Here is a 15013-nt window from a genome sequence, read left to right on the forward strand (position 1 = left end):
GTAACCTGACCTTAGGTCGATCTTTGAGAAGAAATTTTCTCCTTGGAGTTGGTCGAAAAGGTCGTCGATTCGGGGTAGAGGATATCGGTTCTTGATGGTGAGTTTGTTTAGTTCCCGATAGTCGATGCACATGCGAAAGGATCCGTCCTTCTTCTTTACAAAAAGGACTGGTGTTCCCCAAGGTGAGAAGCTTGGTCTGATGAACCCTTTGCTCAAAAGCTCGTTCAACTGACTGGACAACTCTTGCATTTCTGTTAGTGCGAGGCGGTATGGAGCTCTGGCTACGGGGGTAGCTCCGGGTATTAAGTCAATTTTGAAATCGACTTGTCGTCCGAGTGGTACACCAGGAAGATCTTCTGGGAACACATCCGGGAAGTTACACACTTCGGGGATGTCTTTGATGTCTTTCACGTCTTGTTTCTTGTCTACTACGTGGGCCAAGAAGGCGTGGTACTCCTTCCGGAGATACTTTTGGGCTTTGATGCATGAGATGATTTGTAAATTCGCACTAGGTTTGTCACCATAGATGAGAAGGGTTTCGTCATTTGGTAGATTGAGGCGAACGGCCCTTTCGTAACATAGAATGTCGGCACGGTGAGGAACTAACCAATCCATCCCGATGATTACGTCGAAGCTTTTTATGGTGACCGGCATCAGGTCAATTTTAAATGTATGGTTGTCTAGAGTGAGAGTACACTCTGAGTATATATCGCTAGTGCGTTCTACTTTCCCATTTGCCATTTCTACTACATAAGTATCCTTTAGTGATTGGGGATTTTGTTCAAGTAATTGTTTATATTGGTGGCTTACGAAACTCCTCTCCGCTCCACTATCGAATAGTACGCATGCATAAGAGTTATTGAGGAGAAACGTACCGGTAACTACCGTGGGATCCTCGACTGCTTCCCGATGTCCTATTGCCAGGACTCTTCCTACTCCACCATCATTAGGGGCTTGTGCTTTGGGGCAGTTTCTTTTGAAGTGACCTGCGTCTCCATAGTTGTAGCAGGTTCGGGTTGCCCCCGTACTGGCGACTTGGTTGATTGGTCGAGCCGGCGCTTTACAGAAACGAGCAGTGTGCCCCTTCCTGTCGCAGTTGTTACAGTGCATCTCCCTACAAGCACCATTGTAGTGAAAGTTGCACTTGTTGCACTTGGGTAGGGTTCCAGCATATGACTTCGGTGGTGCAGTAGTGGCAGCATTAGTGGCAGCATGGACAGCAACAGTTTGTTGCTTCTTAGCGGGGTCCTGTGCTGGTTGGCTCTTCTTTTGGTTCCAGAAATTCCTTTTGTTGTTTCCCCCTTTTGATTGATCATTGGTGGTGGTTGTAGTATTATGACCGGCTCGGTGGTCAACAAGTTGTTGTGCCAGCTCCCTGGCACTGTCAAAAGTAGTTGGCCTTGAAGCCAGGACACTACTTTGCACTTGGGGAGACAGTCCCCAAAGGTATCGCTCCACCTTTTTCTCCACCGGAGTAACCATTATTGGGCAGAGGAGAGCCAATTCATTGAATCGGGTGGTGTAGGTTTCAAGGTCGGAGCCCGTCATCCTGAGGTTCCAAAGTTCTTGTTCCAGCTTTTGAATCTCACCTCTCGGGCAGTACTCCTTCATCATCAACGTTTTTAGTTCTGCTCAGGTTATGGAGCTAGCCACTTCGAGAGTAAGTGAATTAATCCGGCAGTTCCACCAAGTAAGGGCCCGGCCGGTGAAAGTGAAGGCTGCGAACTTAACTTTGCTCGCTTCGGGGCAAGAGCACACCTGAAAGACTACTTCGGTCTTTTCAAACCATTGCATTAAAGTGATGACTCCCCCGCTCCCATTGAAGTTATCGGGTTTGCCATTGGTGAAGTCTTTGTAGGAACACTCTCTTGCACGCCACGTACTGTCTCCGTGGTTAGAGTTTGTAGCACCCGATCCAGAACCACCAGCTCCGTTTGTCCCTATCTGCGATATTGCAGCCGCTACGGCTGCTGTTACTGCAGCCTGGAACATCGCAGGATCAAACTGTGGAGGCAGCGGCAGAGGAGGTGTTGCTGTGTTGCCGGAAGGTCTTGGTCTTCTCCTTGGCGGCATGGTTCTGTCATAAGTCGTAAACCAATGTACTTTTAGTAAAAGTATATTTATAGGAAGAGAAATCTTTTATACATAAAGTATATTATTACGTTGTTTTCCGGTATGTTTACGATACATACGATTTTATACTTTTAATTGACCCAATACATTGGGTTATGAGGTAAAATGAAAGTATAAAATATTTTATTTGAGTTTCCTTGTTTCCAAGTATATGACTGTTTGTAAAAGTTTCACATATACTAATTTAGTCGGGACATAATTAATATATTATATTTTAAAATGATCTTTATCGGTTACTTAATTAGTTGCAAAGTGCATACCAGTCATATGTGATTAAGATATAATAGTCCTTCAAATAGATGACCCTAACTCCAAGACCACAACCAAACAAGGACAGAAAGTGAAACAAAGATACATAAATTCTAAGTCTATAGCATCTTAGTTACATATGACCTTAGCGCATCCACTTAGCAGCTATTGATCTATAAATAAAGACCTATTTAATTCTCAGATAATTTATTATAGTAACACAAAATACTCCTATAGTATTTGTAAATGTTTAGTTTTGAGTTCTTAAAGTATCATTTGTAGTCTGTTATTAGGTTTGTTAGATTTGTTGCCCATCCTGACCATCCCCCGGTATATGCAAGTCAATTCCCGGACAGATATAGTTGATCAGGCTATATCCTTCCCAGATTTAATCCACATATACTAAGGCATACTCAAAATGTTCAACTCTTCTTCTTTTGCTTTATGTTTTCGCTAGTTATGATACCATGCGAGCATGTAATGTATGTATGTATACTTTAATCAAGAAAATCATTTATTTTCTAAGAGTATATTTATTTGAAAAATGCACAAATCATTTATTTTCTAAGAGTATATTTATTTCTAAGAGTATATTTATTTGTATATCTTATGTGGTTTGATATACTTAATTCACTATAAACTGTGCTCTGATACCAATCTGTCACACCCCCAAACCAAGGATGGCGGAAACGTCCGGGGGTGGAGGACTTCATGTATAGTATCATAACAACAATTGTAATAGTAATTGAAGCAAACACAACCAACATATATATAATTGAAAAAGTGACATCATTGTATGAATTACATGTTTACGAATCAATTACAATATGTTGACAAAATATGAAATAGTAGACGCCTTAGCGCCCCATCCTCAAAAGCACTTGGTTACCTGTTTAATGATTTCCTGAGAATACAAGTTGTTTGAAAAAGTGTCAACACAAAGGTTGGTGAGTTCATAAGCTTTTGTTTGGTATTATTAAAAGCCTTTCGTTTGTAAAAGTAGTATTTGTGTTAGAAAATCCAATATTTTCCTTAATGTGTAAATGTAGTCTTAAAACCCAAAGACCGAAATGTACAAGTAATTTGTCATATTTATAGTAAAACAATGCAAGTTTAAATCGACATAAACTCGTTAAATTTTAATGAAGTTCCCGTAAATTCCAATGTTTATTAATACTTTATGTGAGTTTATTATAACCATACTATGACCAAGGTTGCCTAAAACGACGTTCTTCAGGCGTCGGAAATGTTATGACATTTGTCACCCCAGACCTATCGGTCTAACTGTTGCATGCAGTTTAGGTGTGGGTTTGTCAAACCCAATATAGATCTATACACAACTATCACGCTCTCCCTCAAGGAGACTCTGGTTACAATACAGGACTTAATGGTAATTTGAAGTAAATGTCTTACAAAGTCATTAACGGAATTACGTGTTATGAAAACTTGGTACCGTATGGCCGTACCTTGCTTAATGAAAATATCCTTTGTATAAATGTACCCTTTTTAAATGTATGTGTTATGTAATGTATCATAAAGTATACCTATTATAGTTTATCAACCAAGGGTAGTACGTAGTAATGTATGCAAACTATATTCAAAATAGTTTATTAAATGTTTGAATGTATCGGTTGTACTTTGATTATAATCACTTGTTATTCTTTATATTTTATATGTCCAAATCCATTTGTAAACTGATGTGTGTCTAAATATTAAGATAAAATGTCATATATTGCAATAACATATAATCACATAAAGATATACACCTTGCTCAACATGTTACAAGGTGAAATGAAATTGACAGCAACTTTTCGTTGAATACAGTTTCTGTTACTGTTCTTAGAAAATTTATAGAAAAATCATCAAGGCTCTAAATCCAAATCCGCAAATTCTGAGAGTTTGGAATATGAGTCTAGTTTGTTCGTAAATTTTATCATGATTTTTAGTGATCTCTAACAGAGGTGAAAATATTCATAATCACAGACTGGTCCGGGTTTGCCTCTGAAATGACAGGCACTTTTGTAAAAATCACCATAAATTGTAGAAAACTCATATGGAGATGTGCAAGTAGCCATTTTAAAGCTAAGAGTTTGAACTACTTGCACCTGGAACAGTTTTGAAAACTAAAATATTTAAGTTGACCAAAACAGTCCGTGATCGAAGTTCATCTTTTCTGATGTAATCTGATAGAAAAAGTTTAATTGTGTTCTTGATGATTTTACTTGTATTCCCCCCTTAAAACTTAAGAAAAACATGTAAATGTAAGGGTATGAACTCACCTTATGTGGTTTCAGTAGATAAAAGTGAGAGAGAGGAAGTGTTCAACCCAAGAACACTAAGAAGATGTCTTGATGATTCGAGAATCTAACACCGAATAAGATGGAATTTGTGTAAGATATCAATGATTCGGGTGGATGGAGTGTAATAATTATATGAATGATGAAGATACTTACTAATTGAAGGAAGAAATCCCTGAAGAAAGCCTTGAAGTTCTTGAAGTTGAGAGAAAAGATGAGAGAATTTTGGAGAGTGTCCTTTGGTTGCTAAGTGTAGAATGAAAGAACTTTATGGAGAATGAGGAGAGAGGATCAATCCTCCAGCTCTTAGAACGTGGGAAGAGCTGGAGATTGGGTGTAAAGGTCCACTAAGGAGACAAGGGGTAGTGGGAAAGAGTGGCTAATCATAGAGTGAGGTGGTGGTGGTTTGCTTTTGCCATAAATTAAGGAAAAGCAAATATTCCCTCAATAATTAGTTCAACCACTAATTCTTTTAATATATTTTTATAAAAACCCTGGAGATTTATATATTTTGGGGCCTTAGTTTATAAAATAAAGTTTTGGGTGAAAATACCACGTTAAAATAATGAAAAACGGAGTTAAAACGAAGTCGTAGTCGAAAAACCGGTAAAAAGGGGCCGTCTGCGAGACCTCTCGCATGGCTGTCTGAGAAGCTTCTCATAGGAGGCTTCTGTCCTGAGAGGCTTCTAATGAGAGGCTTCGGTCCTGAGAGGCTTCGGTCCTGAGAGGCTTCGGTCCTGAGAGGCTTCTAATGAGAGGCTTCGGTCCTGAGAGGCTTCTCATGAGAGGCTTCGGTTCTGAGAGGCTTCTCATGAGAGTTTTCGCTTCTAATAGGAGGGTTTTGGTTCCTTAAGGTTATTTTACCCGTTTTTACCCCGTTTCAAGTGGTTTTTGACCCGGTTAAGGGTCGAGATGACCCAAATGATTACAAAAAGTTAAAGTAACTTTTGAGAGAGATTCGGGAGAGATTTGGGAGAGATTTGGGAGAGATTTCAAATAGAAAGAGATAGAGTGAAAACGATTTAGAGAGGTTTCGTTTGTGATTAATTTGAGTGTCCGGCTTCACAACGCAAGGTTCGTAAACCCCGTTAAACCGTGTTTTAGTGTCGTACACAATCCCGATGATTGTGCAATAGTGTTTTATCGCTTTGGTTCGTTGTTTAGCACTGTTAAGGCTAAGGAAAATCAAACACATGAACTTTCCAAATGATGATTTCTCATTAAAATAGCGAATTGTATAGTGATTACATAACGTAAACCCTAACATACAAGGGTTATTAGAGTTGACCGGTTTGACTTGTTGACTTTGTTTGACTTTGACTTGACTGAAATTTGACGGTTGTCACATCATCCCCCCGTTAGAAGGAATTTCGTCCCGAAATTTTCATTTTGACTGGGATTTCAAGAGTTTGGGAAGAGATGTGGATACTTTTGTTTCATCTGATCCTCGCGTTCCCAGGTGAATTCGGGTCCTCGTTTAGCGTTCCAACGGACCTTCACGATGGGAATACGACTTTGTTTCGTTCATTTGATTTCCCGATCCATGATTTCGACTGGTTCCTCCACGAAGTGGAGATTTTTGTTAACTTCGATTTCGTCGAGTGGTATTACGAGTGTCTCATCAGACAAACACTTCTTTAGGTTCGACACGTGAAATGCGGGATGTACTTTGTCGAGTTCCTGAGGTAATCGAAGTTTGTATGCTACTGGCCCAATCCTAGCAAGGATTTCGAATGGCCCGATGTACCTTGGATTTAGTTTCCCGCGTTTGCCGAATCGTATCATTCCTTTCCAAGTGGAAACTTTTAGTAGTATACGATCACGCCCCTGGAATTCCAAGGGTTTGTGTCGTTTGTCTGTGTAACTCTTTTGCCGATCGCGAGACGCTTTCAGTCTTTCTCGAATTTGAACGATCTTTTCTGTGGTTTCCCTTATGATTTCAGGGCCAGTGAGGGTGCTATTAGAGACTTGCCCTCTAGCTAGCTGTGTATCCCCCACCTCAGCCCAACACAGGGGTGATCTGCATTTGCGACCGTAAAGAGCTTCGAATGGAGTGACTTTGATGCTAGTATGATAGCTGTTATTGTAGGAGAATTCGATAAGCGGTAGATGGGTATCCCATGCTTTACCGAAGTCTATCACACAAGCTCTTAACATGTCTTCCAACGTTTGAATGGTTCGTTCGCTCTGTCCGTCGGTTTGTGGGTGGTAGGCTGTACTCATGTCAAGCCTAGTTCCCAATGATTTTTGTAGAGACTGCCAAAACCGTGAGGTAAATCTACTATCTCTATCGGAGATAATGGATATCGGCACACCATGGAGTCGTACAATCTCTTTGATGTACATTCTAGTCAGCTTCTCCATCTTGTCGGTTTCTTTTATCGGTAGGAAGTGTGCTGATTTGGTCAATCTGTCTACGATTACCCATATGGTGTCAAGCCCGCCCGATGACTTAGGCAGCTTGGTTATGAACTCCATGGTTATTCGTTCCCACTTCCACTCAGGTATATCCGGCTGTTGTAATAGCCCGGATGGTTTCTGGTATTCGATTTTTACCTTGGCGCAAGTCAGACACTTGCTCACATAGGTATCAATCTCAGCTTTCATGTTCGGCCACCAGTATAATTTCTTGAGGTCCAGATACATCTTATCTGACCCGGGATGGATGGAATATCGAGTCTTGTGTGCTTCATTCATGACGACGTCTCGGAGTCCACCGAACTTCGGTGTCCAGATTCGATTCATGAGATAACGTACTCCATCATCCTTGACTTCTAAGTTTTTATCCATTCCCCTTAACGTCTCTCCTGCCACCTTTTCTGGTTTCAAATCTTCTAGTTGAGCTTCCTTGATTTGTATGGTCGTGTGGGAATGGATCGTCATTGTTAAGGATTTTACTCGGCGGCCCGAGTACTCCTTCCTGCTTAGAGCATCAGCCACTACATTGGCCTTGCCCGGATGATAACGAATTTCGCACTCGTAGTCATTCAGCAACTCTACCCATCTCCTCTGTCGCATGTTGAGCTCTTTCTGATTGAGGATATGCTGAAGACTTTTGTGATCAGTGAAGATAGTGCATTTCGTGCCGTAGAGGTAGTGTCTCCAGATCTTCAAAGCGAATACCACTGCTCCTAATTCCAGGTCGTGCGTAGTATAATTAACCTCGTGCGTCTTAAGCTGTCTTGATGCATACGCGATAACCTTCCCTCTCTGCATGAGCACACATCCGAGGCCTTGATTCGAAGCATCACAGTACACTACGAAGTCCTCGGTTCCCTCTGGGAGAGACAAGATCGGTGCGCTGCATAGGGCTTGTTTTAACGTTTGGAAAGCAGTTTCTTGTTTATTTTCCCACTTGAATATCACACCTTTCTGCGTCAGGGTGGTGAGTGGTTTCGCAATCTTGGAGAAGTTTTGTATAAATCTTCGGTAGTAGCCAGCAAGCCCAAGGAATTGTCGAATTTCGGTTGGCGTCTTGGGTGCTGACTAATTCTCGATTGCCTTGATCTTGGAGGGATCCACATGTATGCCTTTCTCACTTACCACATGTCCAAGGAAATCCACTTCTCTAATCCAGAATTCACACTTAGAGAACTTAGCATAAAGCTTCTCCGCTCTTAGTGTCTCTAGCACCTGGCGTAGATGTAGGCGATGCTCTTCTTCGCTTCGCGAGTAGATCAAGATATCGTCGATGAATACGATTACAAACTTGTCTAGGTAGGGTCGACACACTCTATTCATTAGGTCCATGAATACCGCAGGTGCGTTTCTTAAACCGAAGGACATCACCACAAACTCGTAGTGCCCATAGCGAGTTCTGAATGCAATTTTGGGAATATCTTCTTCTTGAACTCGTAGCTGATGGTAACCTGACCTTAGGTCGATCTTTGAGAAGAAATTTTCTCCTTGGAGTTGGTCGAAAAGGTCGTCGATTCGGGGTAGAGGATATCGGTTCTTGATGGTGAGTTTGTTTAGTTCCCGATAGTCGATGCACATGCGAAAGGATCCGTCCTTCTTCTTTACAAAAAGGACTGGTGCTCCCCAAGGTGAGAAGCTTGGTCTGATGAACCCTTTGCTCAAAAGCTCGTTCAACTGACTGGACAACTCTTGCATTTCTGTTGGTGCGAGGCGGTATGGAGCTCTGGCTACGGGGGTAGCTCCGGGTATTAAGTCAATTCTGAAATCGACTTGTCGTGCGAGTGGTACACCTGGAAGATCTTCTGGGAACACATCCGGGAAGTTACACACTTCGGGGATGTCTTTGATGTCTTTCACGTCTTATTTCTTGTCTACTACGTGGGCCAAGAAGGCATGGTACTCCTTCCGGAGATACTTTTGGGCTTTGATGCATGAGATGATTTGTAAATTCGCACTAGGTTTGTCACCATAGATGAGAAGGGTTTCGTCATTTGGTATATTGAGGCGAACGGCCCTTTCGTAACATAGAATGTCGGCACGGTGAGGAACTAACCAATCCATCCCGATGATTACGTCCAAGCTTTTTATGGTGACCGACATCAGGTCAATTTTAAATGTATGGTTGTCTAGAGTGAGAGTACACTCTGAGTATATATCGCTAGTGCGTTCTACTTTCCCATTTGCCATTTCTACTACATAAGTATCCTTTAGTGATTGGGGATTTTGTTCAAGTAATTGTTTATATTGGTGGCTCACGAAACTCCTCTCCGCTCCACTATCGAATAGTACGCATGCATAAGAGTTATTGAGGAGAAACGTACCGGTAACCACCGTGGGATCCTCGACTGCTTCCCCATGTCCTATTGCCAGGACTCTTCCTACTCCACCATCATTAGGGGCTTGTGCTTTGGGGCAGTTTCTTTTGAAGTGACCTGCGTCTCCACAGTTGTAGCAGGTTCGGGTTGCCCCCGTACTGGCGACTTGGTTGATTGGTCGAGCCGGCGCTTTACAGAAACGAGCAGTGTGCCCCTTCCTGTCGCAGTTGTTACAGTGCATCTCCCTACAAGCACCATTGTGGTGAAAGTTGCACTTGTTGCACTTGGGTAGGGTTCCAGCATATGACTTCGGTGGTGCAGTAGTGGCAGCATTAGTGGCAGCATGGACAGCAACAGTTTGTTGCTTCTTAGCGGGGTCCTGTGCTGGTTGGCTCTTCTTTTGGTTCCAGAAATTCCTTTTGTTGTTTCCCCCTTTTGATTGATCATTGGTGGTGGTTGTAGTATTATGACCGGCTCGGTGGTCAACAAGTTGTTGTGCCAGCTCCCTGGCACTGTCAAAAGTAGTTGGCCTTGAAGCCAGGACACTACTTTGCACTTGGGGAGACAGTCCCCAAAGGTATCGCTCCACCTTTTTCTCCACCGGAGTAACCATTATTGGGCAGAGGAGAGCCAATTCATTGAATCGGGTGGTGTAGGTTTCAAGGTCGGAGCCCGTCATCCTGAGGTTCCAAAGTTCTTGTTCCAGCTTTTGAATCTCACCTCTCGGGCAGTACTCCTTCATCATCAACGTTTTTAGTTCTGCCCAGGTTATGGAGCTAGCCACTTCGAGAGTAAGTGAATTAATCCGGCAGTTCCACCAAGTAAGGGCCCGGCCGGTGAAAGTGAATGCTGCGAACTTAACTTTGCTCGCTTCGGGGCAAGAGCACACCTGAAAGACTACTTCGGTCTATTCAAACCATTGCATTAAAGTGATGACTCCCCCGCTCCCATTGAAGTTGTCGGGTTTGCCATTGGTGAAGTCTTTGTAGGAACACTCTCTTGCACGCCACGTACTGTCTCTGTGGTTAGAGTTTGTAGCACCCGATCCAGAACCACCAGCTCCGTTTGTCCCTATCTGCGATATTGCAGCCGCTACGGCTGCTGTTACTGCAGCCTGGAACATCGCAGGATCAAACTGTGGAGGCAGCGGCAGAGGAGGTGTTGCTGTGTTGCCGGAAGGTCTTGGTCTTCTCCTTGGCGGCATGGTTCTGTCATAAGTCGTAAACCAATGTACTTTTAGTAAAAGTATATTTATAGGAAGAGAAATCTTTTATACATAAAGTATATTATTACGTTGTTTTCCGGTATGTTTACGATACATACGATTTTATACTTTTAATTGACCCAATACATTGGGTTATGAGGTAAAATGAAAGTATAAAATATTTTATTTGAGTTTCCTTGTTTCCAAGTATATGACTGTTTGTAAAAGTTTCACATATACTAATTTAGTCGGGACATAATTAATATATTATATTTTAAAATGATCTTTATCGGTTACTTAATTAGTTGCAAAGTGCATACCAGTCATATGTGATTAAGATATAATAGTCCTTCAAATAGATGACCCTAACTCCAAGACCACAACCAAACAAGGACAGAAAGTGAAACAAAGATACATAAATTCTAAGTCTATAGCATCTTAGTTACATATGACCTTAGCGCATCCACTTAGCAGCTATTGATCTATAAATAAAGACCTATTTAATTCTCAGATAATTTATTATAGTAACACAAAATACTCCTATAGTATTTGTAAATGTTTAGTTTTGAGTTCTTAAAGTATCATTTGTAGTCTGTTATTAGGTTTGTTAGATTTGTTGCCCATCCTGACCATCCCCCGGTATATGCAAGTCAATTCCCGGACAGATATAGTTGATCAGGCTATATCCTTCCCAGATTTAATCCACATATACTAAGGCATACTCAAAATGTTCAACTCTTCTTCTTTTGCTTTATGTTTTCGCTAGTTATGATACCATGCGAGCATGTAATGTATGTATGTATACTTTAATCAAGAAAATCATTTATTTTCTAAGAGTATATTTATTTGAAAAATGCACAAATCATTTATTTTCTAAGAGTATATTTATTTCTAAGAGTATATTTATTTGTATATCTTATGTGGTTTGATATACTTAATTCACTATAAACTGTGCTCTGATACCAATCTGTCACACCCCCAAACCAAGGATGGCGGAAACGTCCGGGGGTGGAGGACTTCATGTATAGTATCATAACAACAATTGTAATAGTAATTGAAGCAAACACAACCAACATATATATAATTGAAAAAGTGACATCATTGTATGAATTACATGTTTACGAATCAATTACAATATGTTGACAAAATATGAAATAGTAGACGCCTTAGCGCCCCATCCTCAAAAGCACTTGGTTACCTGTTTAATGATTTCCTGAGAATACAAGTTGTTTGAAAAAGTGTCAACACAAAGGTTGGTGAGTTCATAAGCTTTTGTTTGGTATTATCAAAAGCCTTTCGTTTGTAAAAGTAGTATTTGTGTTAGAAAATCCAATATTTTCCTTAATGTGTAAATGTAGTCTTAAAACCCAAAGACCGAAATGTACAAGTAATTTGTCATATTTATAGTAAAACAATGCAAGTTTAAATCGACATAAACTCGTTAAAGTTTAATGAAGTTCCCGTAAATTCCAATGTTTATTAATACTTTATGTGAGTTTATTATAACCATACGATGACCAAGGTTGCCTAAAACGACGTTCTTCAGGCGTCGGAAATGTTATGACATTTGTCACCCCAGACCTATCGGTCTAACTGTTGCATGCAGTTTAGGTGTGGGTTTGTCAAACCCAATATAGATCTATACACAACTATCACGCTCTCCCTCAAGGAGACTCTGGTTACAATACAGGACTTAATGGTAATTTGAAGTAAATGTCTTACAAAGTCATTAACGGAATTACGTGTTATGAAAACTTGGTACCGTATGGCCGTACCTTGCTTAATGAAAATATCCTTTGTATAAATGTACCCTTTTTAAATGTATGTGTTATGTAATGTATCATAAAGTATACCTATTATAGTTTATCAACCAAGGGTAGTACGTAGTAATGTATGCAAACTATATTCAAAATAGTTTATTAAATGTTTGAATGTATCGGTTGTACTTTGATTATAATCACTTGTTATTCTTTATATTTTATATGTCCAAATCCATTTGTAAACTGATGTGTGTCTAAATATTAAGATAAAATGTCATATATTGCAATAACATATAATCACATAAAGATATACACCTTGCTCAACATGTTACAAGGTGAAATGAAATTGACAGCAACTTTTCGTTGAATACAGTTTCTGTTACTGTTCTTAGAAAATTTATAGAAAAATCATCAAGGCTCTAAATCCAAATCCGCAAATTCTGAGAGTTTGGAATATGAGTCTAGTTTGTTCGTAAATTTTATCATGATTTTTAGTGATCTCTAACAGAGGTGAAAATATTCATAATCACAGACTAGTCCGGGTTTGCCTCTGAAATGACAGGCACTTTTGTAAAAATCACCATAAATTGTAGAAAACTCATATGGAGATGTGCAAGTAGCCATTTTAAAGCTAAGAGTTTGAACTACTTGCACCTGGAACAGTTTTGAAAACTAAAATATTTAAGTTGACCAAAACAGTCTGTGATCGAAGTTCATCTTTTCTGATGTAATCTGATAGAAAAAGTTTAATTGTGTTCTTGATGATTTTACTTGTATTCCCCCTTTAAAACTTAAGAAAAACATGTAAATGTGAGGGTATGAACTCACCTTATGTGGTTTCAGTAGATGAAAGTGAGAGAGAGGAAGTGTTCAACCCAAGAACACTAAGAAGATGTCTTGATGATTCGAGAATCTAACACCGAATAAGATGGAATTTGTGTAAGATATCAATGATTCGGGTGGATGGAGTGTAATAATTATATGAATGATGAAGATACTTACTAATTGAAGGAAGAAATCCCTGAAGAAAGCCTTGAAGTTCTTGAAGTTGAGAGAAAAGATGAGAGAATTTTGGAGAGTGTCCTTTGGTTGCTAAGTGTAGAATGAAAGAACTTTATGGAGAATGAGGAGAGAGGATCAATCCTCCAGCTCTTAGAACGTGGGAAGAGCTGGAGATTGGGTGTAAAGGTCCACTAAGGAGACAAGGGGTAGTGGGAAAGAGTGGCTAATCATAGAGTGAGGTGGTGGTGGTTTGCTTTTGCCATAAATTAAGGAAAAGCAAATATTCCCTCAATAATTAGTTCAACCACTAATTCTTTTAATATATTTTTATAAAAACCCTGGAGATTTATATATTTTGGGGCCTTAGTTTATAAAATAAAGTTTTGGGTGAAAATACCACGTTGAAATAATGAAAAACGGAGTTAAAACGAAGTCGTAGTCGAAAAACCGGTAAAAAGGGGCCGTCTGCGAGACCTCTCGCATGGCTGTCTGAGAAGCTTCTCATGCGAGGCTTCTGTCCTGAGAGGCTTCTAATGAGAGGCTTCGGTCCTGAGAGGCTTCGGTCCTGAGAGGCTTCGGTCCTGAGAGGCTTCTCATGAGAGGCTTCGGTCCTGAGAGGCTTCTCATGAGAGTTTTCGCTTCTAATAGGAGAGTTTTGGTTCCTTAAGGTTATTTTACCCGTTTTTACCCGTTTCAAGTGGTTTTTGACCCGGTTAAGGGTCGAGATGACCCAAATGATTACAAAAAGTTAAAGTAACTTTTGAGAGAGATTCGGGAGAGATTTGGGAGAGATTTGGGAGAGATTTCAAATAGAAAGAGATAGAGTGAAAACGATTTAGAGAGGTTTCGTTTGTGATTAATTTGAGTGTCCGGCTTCACAACGCAAGGTTCGTAAACCCCGTTAAACCGTGTTTTAGTGTCGTACACAATCCCGATGATTGTGCAATAGTGTTTTATCGCTTTGGTTCGTTGTTTAGCACTGTTAAGGCTAAGGAAAATCAAACACATGAACTTTCCAAATGATGATTTCTCATTAAAATAGCGAATTGTATAGTGATTACATAACGTAAACCCTAACATACAAGGGTTATTAGAGTTGACCGGTTTGACTTGTTGACTTTGTTTGACTTTGACTTGACTGAAATTTGACGGTTGTCACATCATCCCCCCGTTAGAAGGAATTTCGTCCCGAAATTTTCATTTTGACTGGGATTCAAGAGTTTGGGAAGAGATGTGGATACTTTTGTTTCATCTGATCCTCGCGTTCCCAGGTGAATTCGGGTCCTCGTTTAGCGTTCCAACGGACCTTCACGATGGGAATACGACTTTGTTTCGTTCATTTGATTTCCCGATCCATGATTTCGACTGGTTCCTCCACGAAGTGGAGATTTTCGTTAACTTCGATTTCGTCGAGTGGTATTACGAGTGTCTCATCAGACAAACACTTCTTTAGGTTCGACACGTGAAATGTGGGATGTACTTTGTCGAGTTCCTGAGGTAATCGAAGTTTGTATGCTACTGGCCCAATCCTAGCAAGGATTTCGAATGGCCCGATGTACCTTGGATTTAGTTTCCCGCGTTTGCCGAATCGTATCATTCCTTTCCAAGGGGAAACTTTTAGTAGTATACGATCAC

This window comes from Lactuca virosa, chromosome 4, assembly GCF_052849685.1.
Source record: "Lactuca virosa cultivar CGN04683 chromosome 4, Lactuca_virosa_CGN04683_v6, whole genome shotgun sequence".
Classification (NCBI taxonomy): domain Eukaryota; kingdom Viridiplantae; phylum Streptophyta; class Magnoliopsida; order Asterales; family Asteraceae; genus Lactuca; species Lactuca virosa.